This window comes from Bufo bufo, chromosome 2 (assembly GCF_905171765.1).
Source record: "Bufo bufo chromosome 2, aBufBuf1.1, whole genome shotgun sequence".
Lineage (NCBI taxonomy): Eukaryota > Metazoa > Chordata > Amphibia > Anura > Bufonidae > Bufo > Bufo bufo.
The window spans coordinates 172,424,373-172,438,690 of NC_053390.1; the positions used below are offsets into that span (position 1 = coordinate 172,424,373).

The window sequence follows — 14,318 nt, forward strand, 5'->3', positions numbered from 1 at the left end:
CATCTGTTCCTCTCCACTTCTCATGTTTTCGTTCAGAGATGCTTTTCAAAAAGGGGGAATTATAGTCGGGTGAAAATCCCAAGGCGTTATTATAACTCATGCACAGAAATAACAAAACCTGCTTATTCAACTCAGTGAAAGAAGGGTGACGCTCATATAACAAGAAATAAAACCCTTGTGTGAGGCTGCAAAACCCTTTGTACGTGTTGCAATCAAACACTGAATTTCTAAGTGATATCCTGCTCACCTTTAACACCTTTCAACCACGTCATGCCAACCACTTTTGATGAAGCTTTCAATACTTCAAACACTTTCTGTACTATATTGTAAAACAAAAGATAAAGGGATACTACCTGTAACGGAGAACCAAGCATTCCCTGAAAACACTCATGGTGTAAAGTGTCACCTGATAGTAATATAACTTTCTATCACTATAGGGATGTGGATCTTTTTGGCCAGATTGGTTCAGATCTGGTTCAATATATGTGACTATTGAGTAGGTTTAGACCTGTATATCAGACCTTAATATGGTATTAGTATCCTGAAGCATATCAGCAGTTCCATGTTACTAAATGGATAATTTTTGAGTACTCCGACTACAGCCCTATACATCTAGAGATGCCAAGAAGAGAGTGAAGAGCTGGTGACTAGGTATAAAAATACCATTGTGGAGAATTTTTGATGCCCTTAAAAGCCAGTTATCAGGAAGGTTCTGGCAAAGCATATAGATTATTAATATGTATTAATGTCATCCAAACATTATTATGCACACATTATTATGGTTTCTTAGATAAAGGGGTTGTCGACAAAAGCAAACTAGGCATTTGAAGGGGTTATTCAGCTGTTAATATTGATGAACTATCATCAGGATAGGACATCAATATCTGATCACCAGCGGTCCAACTCCTGGCACCCCCTCTGATCAACTGATCAGAGCAACACCTGTTCATTACACAGCACTTTGTCTTGGAAATGCAGTGTAATACAAGTGCTTTTTATTACACTACGCCACCGCTCCACAGGAGACGAGACATAGTGTAATGAAGAGGAAGTGGTGCTCGCATGGGACCCCTGCCGATCAAATGTTGATAACCTATGCTGACGTTAGATCATCAATATGATGGCTGGACAACCCCTTTAAAGTGGCCCTGGAAAAAAACCTAAAAGGCAAGTCCAAATGACGGGCCAACATTTATAGGCACGACCAATAGAAGTAGGTGGGGCCAGCAAGACCTTAGAGTAGGACAAAATACCACCCCAGCAGAACCAAATACCACAGTACAGCAAAAAATACTGCCTGAGCAGAACCAAATAACACATGCTGCCAGTTTAGTGCATAAGTACATGGTGCTAAGAGCATCAGATGTTTATGAATCCGGTCAGCAGCCATAAAGGCAGGCTCTAGCAGCCCTCTACGCATCGGTCCACTCGGAAAGTTCCCTGTAGGCTCTAAGTCCAGTCATCCCCTGGTTGTCCCATTATCACACTAGAGTACAAGCTCTCTGCTATCTCAGGCAGTCCCATACACTCCGGCGTGTCTGCCATTCCATTTAAATGGGAAGTACTAGCCCTTTATTGCCCACAGCAACCAATCACAGTGATGCTTTATTGATTCCACATTATCACAGTGATTGGTTGCTGTGGACAGGAAGGCTAGTTGGAGATTCAGAGGCAGACTTTTTGAATGATGACTGACAATTCAGCACCTGTTATAATTATTATTCAATGAAGGTTTTTTAGAAGATTACGCTTAGCTGGGTGTAAAATTTTCATGCTTTTTTCCTCTGAATGCTTTCTATAGAGCTTGTCTCTCACATGTGAATTATTATTAGAAGCTTTATGTTGTCCTGTTCCTTGCACAAATTCATCCAGAGCTCAATATAAATTCATGACTAGAAACATAGTACAATGTGTATATATATATATATATTGTATATTAGCATATTTGTGTATATGTGTAAATCTGTACATGTGTGTGAGTATACGTGTTTTTGTGTGTCTTTTCCAGATTGCAGACACCTCCGCCCTCTCCCATGCAGTTCTATTTGACTAAAAATAGTTTAACTAAAGCAACATGTTATAATGAAACCAACATGAGCGTGAACAAAAATGTATGAAATTCATACACTTGAGCTCATATTACATCTCATACCTGAAATACACTGTATAACATGCCATAAAAACAACACACAAATCTGCATAACACCCCTAGAATATACTGTGTTGACAGGACAAGTTTGCTTTATAGTAATTTTAGACATTATATAAGGGAAATGCCAATGGCAGTCTGTATTCGCTCAATGTACTGCGTACAAACACTCATAATCTACCTGAGAGTTTGACATCAGATTATGCATGGAGAGAATACTGGCTACCAAAAACAGTATCATATACTGAGCGGAAGGGTCCAGTTTGGCATGTGGTTAGAATTGTTATCAGTAGAGATGATTGAGTCTCTTGAAATTTCACTCAGATTAAATTCAGCCAAAGTGGTCTGGCAATTCAATTCGGGGGTCCAAATAAATTCCACCTGAAAAAAAGTTGTGGATGACATTCTGGGGTCTCCTGGGACAGTATACAATTCACTTCAAGCTTTAACGCCAAGCCTGCATTAGTAATCTTAAAGTGACAGTGACATATATGGCTATAGCTTTCTGACATTTTTTAACTGATGACCTTTCCACTGGATAGGTCATCAGTATCTGATCATGGGGGTCCGACACCGCAACAAATCAAAATTTCCTTGTGCTTTGTGGTAACTAATCAAGTTTTGCTAAAATGGCAGATCACCCATAATCCCATGCAGCAGCAGATAGTTATCCCCTGTGATGTCACAGCCTTTTAAAACCCTCATCCCGTGCAGTCTCCGCCACTGTCCCTGAGCCGAGCAGAGGGATAGACTTGGCAATTGCTCATGCGCTACGGACAGCGTTGCTGAAAACAATTAATAAAATAATTCAATACCAATAAGATGGAAGCCTTTATTATTCCAGTGTCCAACGTGCCAACCAATACCATCCAGTCTGCATTACTTAGGGGTGCCAGGTTTTAATGATGACCATTAGGGATGAGCGAATTGACTTTGGATGAAACATCCGAAGTCGATTCGCATAAAAATTTGTTCTAATACTGTACGGAGCAGGAGCTCCGTACAGTATTAGAAAGTATTGGCTCCGATGAGCTGAAGTTTTTGCTTTCACTTGAAACCGAACCCAAGTTCGGGATATGTTTTTTTACAGTACAAATTAATTTATGAAGTTATTACACGAAGTCTCGCGAGACTTCACAAAGCAATAACATTGGATCATCGGAGCCAATACATTCTAATACTGTACAGAGATACTGCTCTGTACAGTATTAGAACAAAGTTTTATGCAAATCGACTTTGGATGTTTCATCCGAAGTCAATTCGCTCATCCCTAATGACCATCCTCATCTTTTGCTGGCTTTACTTCTTCCAAATCATCCTTTAAAGTCTTCATGTCCTAAAAAAGTCAGCAAGATGCAGAGAGAGGAGGCACTGGATGTTCCTGATGACATATTCTCATTGATATTAGATGATGTGGAAAACGAGGAAAAGCAGATGGCAAAAGAAGGGCTCCCAACTGTAGGGCAGGAGAGAACTGGGGTTGGAGAAGTGGATATGCCAACATATTGTCCCCCCAACCTAACCAGCCAAACTTCACACCAGCAACAGCCCCTGTTTAACGGTGTTGCACGGTCATTAACAATGAAGACTTGCTATACAGTGCGGTCTTCATTATTAAATGAAAGGCAGCTGTAGGCTAATTGGCCGCACGGGTCTTCACCGCTGTATGGCCACAACCTGCCCACAGCACAGCCGCTCTGTGTGGCCATACCCTAAAGCAGAGTTGCCTGGGTATACCTGATTTATAGTAATTTGTGACTAATTAATTCGTAACAAATCAAATTTCTTGGTGAACTTCGGCCTAATCAAATTTTTTCAAAACTTTGCCCATCTTTAATTTTGGTACTACTATTGACACTGCAATTGACATAAAATTAAGCTTCACTGTAAACGATAACACAAAAGGCCTTAAAATATATCTTGGGATGCAAATCACACTATTGGAATACAAAGAAAATTAGCAGATTTACTTGAAAACTTTATTCTTTTATTTCTCTTCATAAAATCCATTTTAGCAATGTCATATTCCATATAGCTGGTGATAACCGTGTGATCTGCCAGTTCTCCCATTACTACATACATAATGAATGTGCTAAGCGGTAATCAGCGTAGGCTGAAAACATTGCCTGGGGGAAGGGGACCAAGCAGACGAGTGACCTACATTACTGCCCTTTACAATAATATCATATTATGTAGGAGGAAGACAGCTATAACTTGGTGTAAGGGACTTTGCTCTACCTCTGGCTAGGTTGCCCATTGTTCTTGCACTATCCTCTATCAATGTGGCTTTGATGATTTCTTTGTAGGAGACTCTCTGCTCCACTGACCTGGTACATGGTATAATATGGTATAACAAGAAAGATGACATTTCATAGACACGTTCTCTCTCTTAAACTCTTCTTGGCTCTGATAAATGATGTTTTTAGATAATCTGGACGAAGATCAACTTATTTCTCACTGCCAATTTCATCATGTTTAGCACGTTATCAAGTACAAACAGCAGACTGTAATGTAGACCATCCAGTGGAAAGCTTGAAATAATAAAAGGCACAAAGGAGAATTGTACGAACAGGCCGGTAGAGAGCAAAATCTAGATAACCGTAAAATCAACCAGCTGTATAAACCAAATACCTCATTCTCAATGTGGCAATCATTCCCGGCTCAGCGCTAACGCTCATTATAAATATTATTCTACAATATTGCGGTATAGTTTTACTATACCTATTTTACCTGGCGCCTACTAAGGTTAAAAGGTGTTACTAAGCCTACTACCAGAAACTGCTGTATTGTACGTTGTCAATGGTTTTGTATGTGTCCCACTCACAGTGAAGATCTAAGCAGTTTTGGAGAATGCCCTACTTGCAAAAGGCATATCAGGGCAGGATTAGCCGCAGATAAGCTCAACTTTCTTTACTGTCTGCGTGCAGCATTAACACATTGCATAAAGGTTGTTAAAAAAACTAGGCTCAGACAGCGAGATGTGCGAGCAAAGCATACCATGTATTCATCTTGATCATTGATCAAGATCATTGATCATTATGTCATGATTAAGGACTAAGATTAAATTGTCCGAAACGTGTATACTTTTTTGGTGTCAATGTATATGCTTTTACCGCTAAAGAAATAAAGTTATTGTTTTTATGGGAAGCTGGATTTTATCCTATTTCTTCACATCACTTCAGCCAAGTCCGGGCTTTAATCCGTGCCTCCCATTAGCGAACACAGGTGAGCGTTGCAGTTTCTCCTCTCTTTCATGTATTCCTCTACACCTGGGATTAGCAACCTCCAGCACTCCAACTGTGGTAAAACTACAACTCCCGGCATGCACATGTGTTTGGCTGCTCCCCCGTAGAAGTGAATGGAGTATGCTGGGGTTGTAGTTTCACAACAGCTGTAGGTTGCTGACCCCTGATCTACACCCAGGGTTGCGAACCGTCCAGAAATTTCTGGACCATCCGTAAAAATAGGCAACTTTTTTTCCAGTAAACGGGAAAAAAATGATTTGAGATTTTTTTTGAGACTGGTGGTACCTGACTAGGTTATTTTGGGTTAATTATTATTATTATTTTAACGCTCACAGCAAATGCTGGTAATGAGTTCTTATCAGTATATTAGGCTATAGACATGTATAATCTTTATCATTTATTATGGTTTTCCAATTTGTCCGTAAAAAATTTCGGCTGTCCGTGATTTTGGGATAAGTTGTCCAGAAAAAAGAAAAATTCTGGTTGGTAACCCTGTCTCCACCCATATGATCTAATTATATGTCTCTGTACATTTAGGACTTTACCTTGGAATGGAAAGTTGCTAGATTCACAAAATTACAAAATCCATAATGAATGGGCAATCAATGGGCAGCAAAATCCAAGTGTTACATGGAGATTTGTTGTAGATTTTACCCAAGCATTGCATAAACTGACATGCTGAAGATTTAAAATCTGCACCGTGTGCATGAGATTTTGTACAGTTCTGCCACGTATGAACACTGTGGGGGAGATTTATCAAACTGGTGTAAAGTAGACCTGGCCTAGTTGCCCATAGCAACCGGTCAGATTCCACCTTTCATTTTTCACAGCTGCTTTGGAAAATAAAAGGTGGAATCTGATTGGTTGCTATGGCCAACTAAGCCAATTCTACTTTGCACCAGTTTGATGAAATCCACACAAAGGATAACTGCACACAATGTTGATTATGCGCGTTTTTTTTCCGCAAAGATTTTCATGCAGAAAAACCACAGCGTAATATAGTACCAGCAAAGTGAATAAGATTTGACAAATTTCATGTACATAGGGGCTCATTCATTTAGACAGTCAACTTACATGCCATTATTAATTGTTTCTGTACTGCTGGAGGAAGCGCCAAAGTTTTGTGGTCTCTACGTAACTTTGGTGCTTCCGCCAGCATGCCAGTCAACAAATTTAAATCTACACCAGCTCCTTTTCTGGAGTAGATTTAAGCCATTTACTAAGCAAAAAAACAGGCGTAGACAATGATGAATGAGAGTGGTGAGCGGAGAAATGTCACTGATTTTGCTGCACCATGATGTGCGACAAAATCTGCAACTGATATACACCACAAAAATGGTGTATATCAGTTCATAAAGGATTCCCATAGTGCGTATTTTTTACGTACAGAAATTGACCTACCATGCAGCTTCTAAAATCTGCAGCATGTCACTTGTTTGTGCAGATCTGTAACTGAAGTAGTGTGGTTTCCCCATAGACTTCAAGGGGGTTGTTAAAATTCACAGAAAATCCACACCAAAGACAACATTAAAACTGCACAAAATCCGCAATAAATAGTGTCGATTTTCTGCATACAAAGCCACCCAGTGTGCAGTTAGCCAAAGAGTTTTTTCAGTCACACATTTGGCATCCACATTGTAGAAAAAAAAGTTTTGAAGTCAATTTTTGCTGTGGTTTCCAAGTGGCCACATGTAAATTAGCCCCATGTAATAAGACTAAATCTGTGTGCAGACCCGCGGCACGTCAAACTGAACGCAGCAGAAAATGAATAGACAGCCTCCGATTTCTGCTGCAGACTCCATGGTGGAGAAAACCCGCTGTCTGAGCAGACTTTTTGGGTGGGTTCATTCACATGTAGGTCTTTGCTGTCATTTCTGTCATTTTTAGAGGCTGCATTTATTACGGTAAATAAGCCTTGTCCAGATGTCAGCCGAAAGTCTATGAGAAATATGGAACGCAGGTCACACAGGAATTGGCGTTTTTTGTTCATCAGGTGGTGTGTTTTTTTCTCTTTTTGTCTGGCTACTACTTAATAAAGCAGCATGCTGGAAATCTTGCTATTTTTTCAGGCATTATCACATTACCTTCTCCACAGGGGAAAAACGTCTTATAGCAGATGCTAGTGGATAAACACACAGTTATCAAAAAATGGCCAAAAAACTCACACAAATACGGTAAAAACTACAAAATGAGGCTACTTTCACACTCACGATTTGTGCGGATCTGTCATGGACGGATCCGTTCAGATAATACAACCGTCTGCATCCGTTCTGAACTGATCCATTTGTATTATCTTTAACATCGCCAAGACGTCTTGAACACCATTAAAAGTTAATGGGGGACAGATCTGTTTTCTATTGTGCCAGATTGTGTCAGTGAAAACGGATCCGTCCCTATTGACTTACATTGTGTGCCAGGACGGATCCGTTTTCTATTGTGCCATATTGTGTCATTGAAAACAGATCCGTCCCTATTGACTTACATTGTGTGCCAGGACGGATCCGTTTGGCTCAGTTTCATCAGACGGACAAGAAGCGTTTTGGTGTCTGTCTTCAAAGCGGAATGGAGACTGAACTGATGCAAACTGAGCGGATCCTTTTCCATTCAGAATGCATTAGAATGCAAACTGATCCATTTTGGACCGCTTGTAAGAGCCCTGAACGGATCTCACAAAAGGAAAGCTAAAACGCGAGTGTGAAAGTAGACTGACAAAAAAGATGTACATGGCTATTCTGGAATTTTTTACAGACACACAAAATGCTAGTGTAAATTTGTGTTGTATAGGGACCCCAACAGAGCTGTTTCTTGTATAATAAAAAAGGAAACCCTTTTTTTTCACATACAGGACAACCTGGACTATTTTATTTCGGCTACTTTCACACTCACGTTTTGGCTATCCCTTTGTGAGATCCGTTCAGGGCTCTCACAAGCGGTCCAAAACGGATCAGTTTTGCCATAATGCATTCTGAATGGAAAAGGATCATCAGTTTGCCTCCGATCAGTCTCCATTCCGCTCTGGAGGCGAACACCAAAATGTTGCCTGCAGCGTTTTGCTGTCCGCTTGACGAAACTGAGCCAAACGGATCCGTCCTGGCACACAATGTAAGTCAATGAGGATGGATCCGTTTTCTCTGACACAATCTGGCACAATAGGAAATGGATCCGTCTCCCATTGACTTTCAATAGAGTTCAAGACGGATCCGTCTTGGCTATGTTACAAATAATACAAAGGGATCCATTCATGACGGATGTATGCGGTTGTATTATCGTAACGGAACAGTTTTTGCAGATCCATGACAGATCCGCCCAGAATGCGAGTGTGAAAGTAGCTTTAGCTATTTTTGGTCACTTGCATTGATAGCAGATATTGGACTACAATCACTACTACAAATTACAGTTAGCCTTACATAGCCCATGATACCTCATGCTCCTATGTAAGGCTAGTTTCACATCTCCGGCAGCAATTCTGGCTCCGGCACTGCCAAATGCAACCAGAGTGCCCGCCGGCCCCATTAACTATAATAGGGTCCGGCAGAGATCAGGCCATTATCCGGCAAAAATGGTGAGAATTGAACCGACAGAAACCGCTTCACACTGCGATTTCTGTCCAGCCAATTCTCTGCCGGAACTGGCTGCCAGATCACAATGCTGGAGATGTGAAACTAGCTTAAAGGGTGTATTAGACTAACAGATTTTCTGGCAGATGATCGCTAACGAGTGTTCCTATGAACACTCCTTAGAGATCATCTGTCAGTCTAATAGTGCCTCAAAATGCCAGCTTGTTCATCGGGAAATTGTGATTTTTAAGCATGCTTAAAAATCACATTGGTGCCGATGGCAGATCACGCTGTGTAATTGTGATCTGCCTCCGGCACACCACTGCCCTGCATGGGGACGAACGATGCCACAGAGGACATCGTTGCATGTAGTAGCAGCTGTGTCCTCTGCTAGCTATCTGACGATTGCCGGGAGGGAACGCTTCCCTCCCGACTATTGTCTACAGCATTGGGGTGTCTAATACACCCTTAAGCCTACAGCTTACTACAGTTCTGGAATTCTAATTAAGGATAAAGATAAGGATGTATAGCACAATCGGTCTCGTCCTCATAAAAAAGTGCCGTAATGGATGGAATTTTTGAAAAATAGATACATTTGTAATGTGAAAAATGTGATCAACATGTTTAAATAAAACAAGTTCACCATCTGTGGTTCCAATCTATGGAATGGTCTTTGAGTTTGAATCGACAATTGAATTTCAGCCATCATAGAAAGTGACATTCAGAAATAATTTGAATCTCAAATCATATGCAAGGACCTCAACTGTAAAGTTCTATACAGCGAAGACCAAAGAGGAGCTAAGAAGTAGGGTTATGTAAATCTTCACCTTTACCTCCATTGTTCTGTCACCAAAGGATGTAATCTCTCTCCTTTCAAATTTCTACTTATTTACTATGTGACATTATGGAAGTCTCCTCTGAAATGGCTCATTAATTGAATCAGTGGTATCACGCTCCTCAAACTGAATTATTTCCATAGCAACAATGGACGGCTCGCTGGGAAGCCAGTGTCTGTTACATTGTAATCACTACGTGCAAAAACAAAAAGGTTCATTCTGGGATGTAAATCGACAAGGAATAACAGGATTTTGAAGAAAAAAACGTCCATTAACCACAAGCCAACACCATGGCCACATTTCACTTTTAGCTCGGGGGTTGGCTACTGACGTTGGACAGCTTTTGTAGAAGCAGATTAAGTCATCATAGATATAACCCCCACATGTCAAGATGTGCTAGAAACTCGGCAGTTGGTAATGAAGATAATAAATTATGCTTCTAGAGAACACACATATCAATGCACTAAGATCTAATAAAACAAATTTGGTTTTCAATCTAGCTGGCTGTGCTCTACTGCAGAAGACCTGCAAGCCTTCGGCTGCCACCAATTATCCAGCCTGCATGAAGCGCCAATACTCCCTACAGCACTAACCCCACAGAACAGCTCCTGTGAATCATCACTAATCCTTTGTCATAAAAAAAAAAAATTCTATATACCTAATCCAGCAAACGCAGGTAGACTGCATGAATGGAGCGAGTAATAGAAGTCGAAGAACCCAGCGTGTATAATAATGCATACACACATTTCATTCAGAATTAAGCTGTAACTTAACCTCTTCTGTAAAACCTGTCCCACGGACAAATTCACAGCCCTACATCCTGTTTATAAGGAAACACAAAGAACAACATTCTTTAAAGGAACTCAGGAAGCTGCCTGTATACAAAATATATATATCTTACCTGGACGCAGGGCAAAAACTTTGACAAATCTTTAGGGAAAAGTGCAAATTTACCAGTGAGTGGAAAACCATTCATGTGAACACCCTGGTACAATGGAGACAGTCTGAGGAAAACAGAATATAATGACATGACTGAGACAGAAGGTACAACCGGGCTACATTCACACGAAAGCCATCACATGGATGCTTTAAGAACAATGGTAGTCTATGGGGTTATTCATACGACCGTTTCTTTGACACCCTATGAATAACGGCCATCATAAAATAGGACATATCATATTTTGTCTATTTTCATGATCAATAGCCCCCATACAATTGAAGGGTGACGTTTTTAATGCCCATTTTAACCACCTCAACCCCCCTAGCTTAAACCCCCTTAATGACCAGACCACTTTTTACACTTCTGCACTACCCTAATTTCACAGTTTATTGCTCGGTCATGCAACTTACCACCCAAATGAATTTTACCTCCTTTTCTTCTCACTAATAGAGCTTTCATTTGGTGGTATTTCATTGCTGCTGACATTTTTACTTTTTTTGTTATTAATCGAAATTTAACGAAATTTTTGAAGCAGCTCAGACTTTCTGAGCACCTGTCATGTTTCCTGAGGTTCTACAATGCCCAGACAGTAGAAAAACCCCACAAATGACCCCATTTCGGAAAGTAGACACCCTAAGGTATTCGCTGATGGGCATAGTGAGTTCATAGAACTTTTTATTTTTTGTCACAAGTTAGCGGAAAATGATGATTTTTTTTTTTTCTTACAAAGTCTCATATTCCACTAACTTGTGACAAAAAATAAAAACTTCCATGAACTGACTATGCCCATCACGGAATACCTTGGGGTGTCTTCTTTCTAAAATGGGGTCACTTGTGGGGTAGTTATACTGCCCTGGCATTTTAGGGGCCCTAATGCGTGAGAAGAAGTTGAAATCAAAATGTGTAAAAATTGACCTGTGAAATCCGAAAAGTGCTATTTGGAATGTGGGCCAATTTACCCACCTAGGCTGCAAAAAAGTGTCACACATCTGGTATCTCCGTACTCAGGAGAAGTTGGGCAATGTGTTTTAGGGTGTCTTTTTACATATACCCATGCTGGGTGAGAGAAATATCTCGGCAAAAGACAACTTTTCCCATGTTTTTTATACAAAGTTGGCATTTGACCGAGATATTTATCTCACCCTGCATTGGTATATGTAAAATGACACCCCAAAACACATTCCCCAACTTCTCCTGAGTACGGCGATACCACATGTGTGACACTTTTTTGCAGCCTAGATGCGCAAAGGGGCCCAAATTCCTTTTAGGAGGGCATTTTTAGACATTTGGATCCCAGACTTCTTCTCACGCTTTAGGGCCCCTAAAATGCCAGGGCAGTATAAATACCCCACATGTGACCCCATTTTGGAAAGAAGACACCCCAAGGTATTCAATGAGGGGCATGGCGAGTTCATAAAAGATTTTTTTTTGTTGCCACAAGTTAGCGGAAATTGATATTTTTTTTTCTCACAATGTCTCCCTTTCCGCTAACTTGGGACAAAAAGTTCAATCTTTCATGGACTCAATATGCCCCTCAGCGAATACCTTGGGGTGTCTTCTTTCCGAAATGGGGTCACATGTGGGGTATTTATACTGCCCTGGCATTTCAGGGGCCCTAAAGCGTGAGAAGAAGTCTGGAATATAAATGTCTAAAAAATTTTACGCATTTGGATTCCGTGAGGGGTATGGTGAGTTCATGTGAGATTTTATTTTTTGTCACAAGTTAGTGGAATATGAGACTTTGTAAGAAAAAACTAAAAACTAAAAAAAATAACTAACTTGTGACAAAAAAATGTCTGAATGGAGCCTTACAGGGGGGTGATCAATGACAGGGGGGTGATCAGGGAGTCTATATGGGGTAATCACCCCCCTGTCATTGATCACCCCCCTGTAAGGCTCCATTCAGACGTCCGTATGTGTTTTGCGGATCTGCGGTGTCCGTGTTTTGCGGATCCACGGATCCGCAAAACACATACGGACGTCTGAATGGAGCCTTACAGGGGGGTGATCAATGACGGTGGGGTGATCACCCCATATAGACTCCCTGATCACCCCAGTGTCATTGATTACCCCCTGTCATTGATCACCCCCCTGTCATTGATCACCCCCCTGTCATTGATCACCCCCCTGTAAGGCTCCATTCAGAGGTCTGTATGTGTTTTGCGGATCCACGGATCCATGGAATGGAGCCTTACAGGGGGGTGATCAATGACAGGGGGGTGATAAATGACAGGGGGTGATCAGGGAGTCTATGTGGGGTGATCACCCCCCTGTCATTGATCACCCCCTTGTAAGGCTCCATTCAGACGTCCGTATGTGTTTTACGGATCCACGGATCCATGGATCGGATCCGCAAAACACATACGGACGTCTGAATGGAGGCTTACAGGGGGGTGATCAATGACAGGGGGGTGATCAATGACAGGGAGATGATCAGGGAGTTTATATGGGGTGATCAGGGGTTAATTAGGGGTTAATAAGTGACAGGGGGGTGTAGTGTAGTGTGGTGCTTGGTGCTAATTATTACAGAGCTGCCTGTGTCCTCTGGTGGTCGATCCAAGCAAAAGGGACCACCAGAGGACCAGGTAGCAGGTATATTAGACGCTGTTATCAAAACAGCGTCTAATGTACCTGTTAGGGGTTAAAAAAATCGCATCTACAGCCTGCCAGCGAACAATCGCCGCTGGCAGGCTGTAGATCCACTCGTTTACCTGCAGTTATTGTGAACGCGTCTCGCGAGATGACGCATAGATGCGTGACTCTGCCTGGGTGAGCCGCCTCCGGAACGCGATCATGCGTTAGGCGGTCCGGAGGCGGTTAAGAAAGCCATTAGTGAAAAAAACTGCCTTTTTTCCAGTTGAGTGAAGGTAGCCTAATCCTGCCATTGGTTTCTTCACTGAAATGAGTATTTGCACAATTCATGATATATGATACAAGCTAAATTTTCCTTTTAGATGGCCATGCACATTAGTCTAAAGCTGGTCAAAATGGATTCAACCAAAACGATCATTCGTCAGGTGAAATTTTATAAAAAAGTTTTAGCCAACCGATGATAGGCCATTATCATTAGTCCTATAGGATGCCAGTCCTTTAACGACCTTGTCATAAAGATTTTTTTTGTCCTTTGCCTGGTGCCATTCAACATGGATGTAGCTGAAATGAAAAATTGAATAGACCCCCATTCTAAGTTTTACTATGGCACCTCATGGTCACTTCTGTTGTTTGTATTATCCCTTCTGTGCGGCATTACTTTCTGCATTCTACTTGTGCTGTGACATCACTATTATTCCTGTATGTGACATCATATGTGCATTATACTACCATGCAACATTACTGCTTGTATAATTTCAGTGTTCAATGAGTAGATTATTCCTGTACACAATTGCCTTTATTATCTCTGTACTGTGACATTACTGTGTATATTATTTCACTATTATCACATCACTTAGTGCATTACCTATGTACTATGACATAAATGTTCTCATTCACATGAGCCTAAGGGAGACCAATCATAAGCTTTTTTGAGAATGTTGCTGAAAGTCATCATGATGGAATGGGGCCACTCTCAACGTTTTGCTATGAGGCCCCATG

General features: G+C 41.2%; 1 protein-coding gene across 6 annotated transcripts in view; it reads right to left on the reverse strand.

Moving 5' to 3' along the window:
* The window catches only part of SEMA6A (semaphorin 6A), a 219,565-nt gene that overhangs the window by 152,948 nt on the left and 52,299 nt on the right, over positions 1 to 14,318 (reverse strand). The window contains exon 1 of one of the 6 annotated variants that reach the window (XM_040421661.1): positions 10,689 to 10,782. The exons of the other annotated variants lie outside the window; for them this stretch is intronic. The gene's annotated coding sequence lies outside the window, so the exon portion shown is untranslated. Of the gene's footprint in view, positions 1 to 10,688; positions 10,783 to 14,318 lie in introns of those variants that run through there. 6 annotated transcript variants of the gene reach the window in all.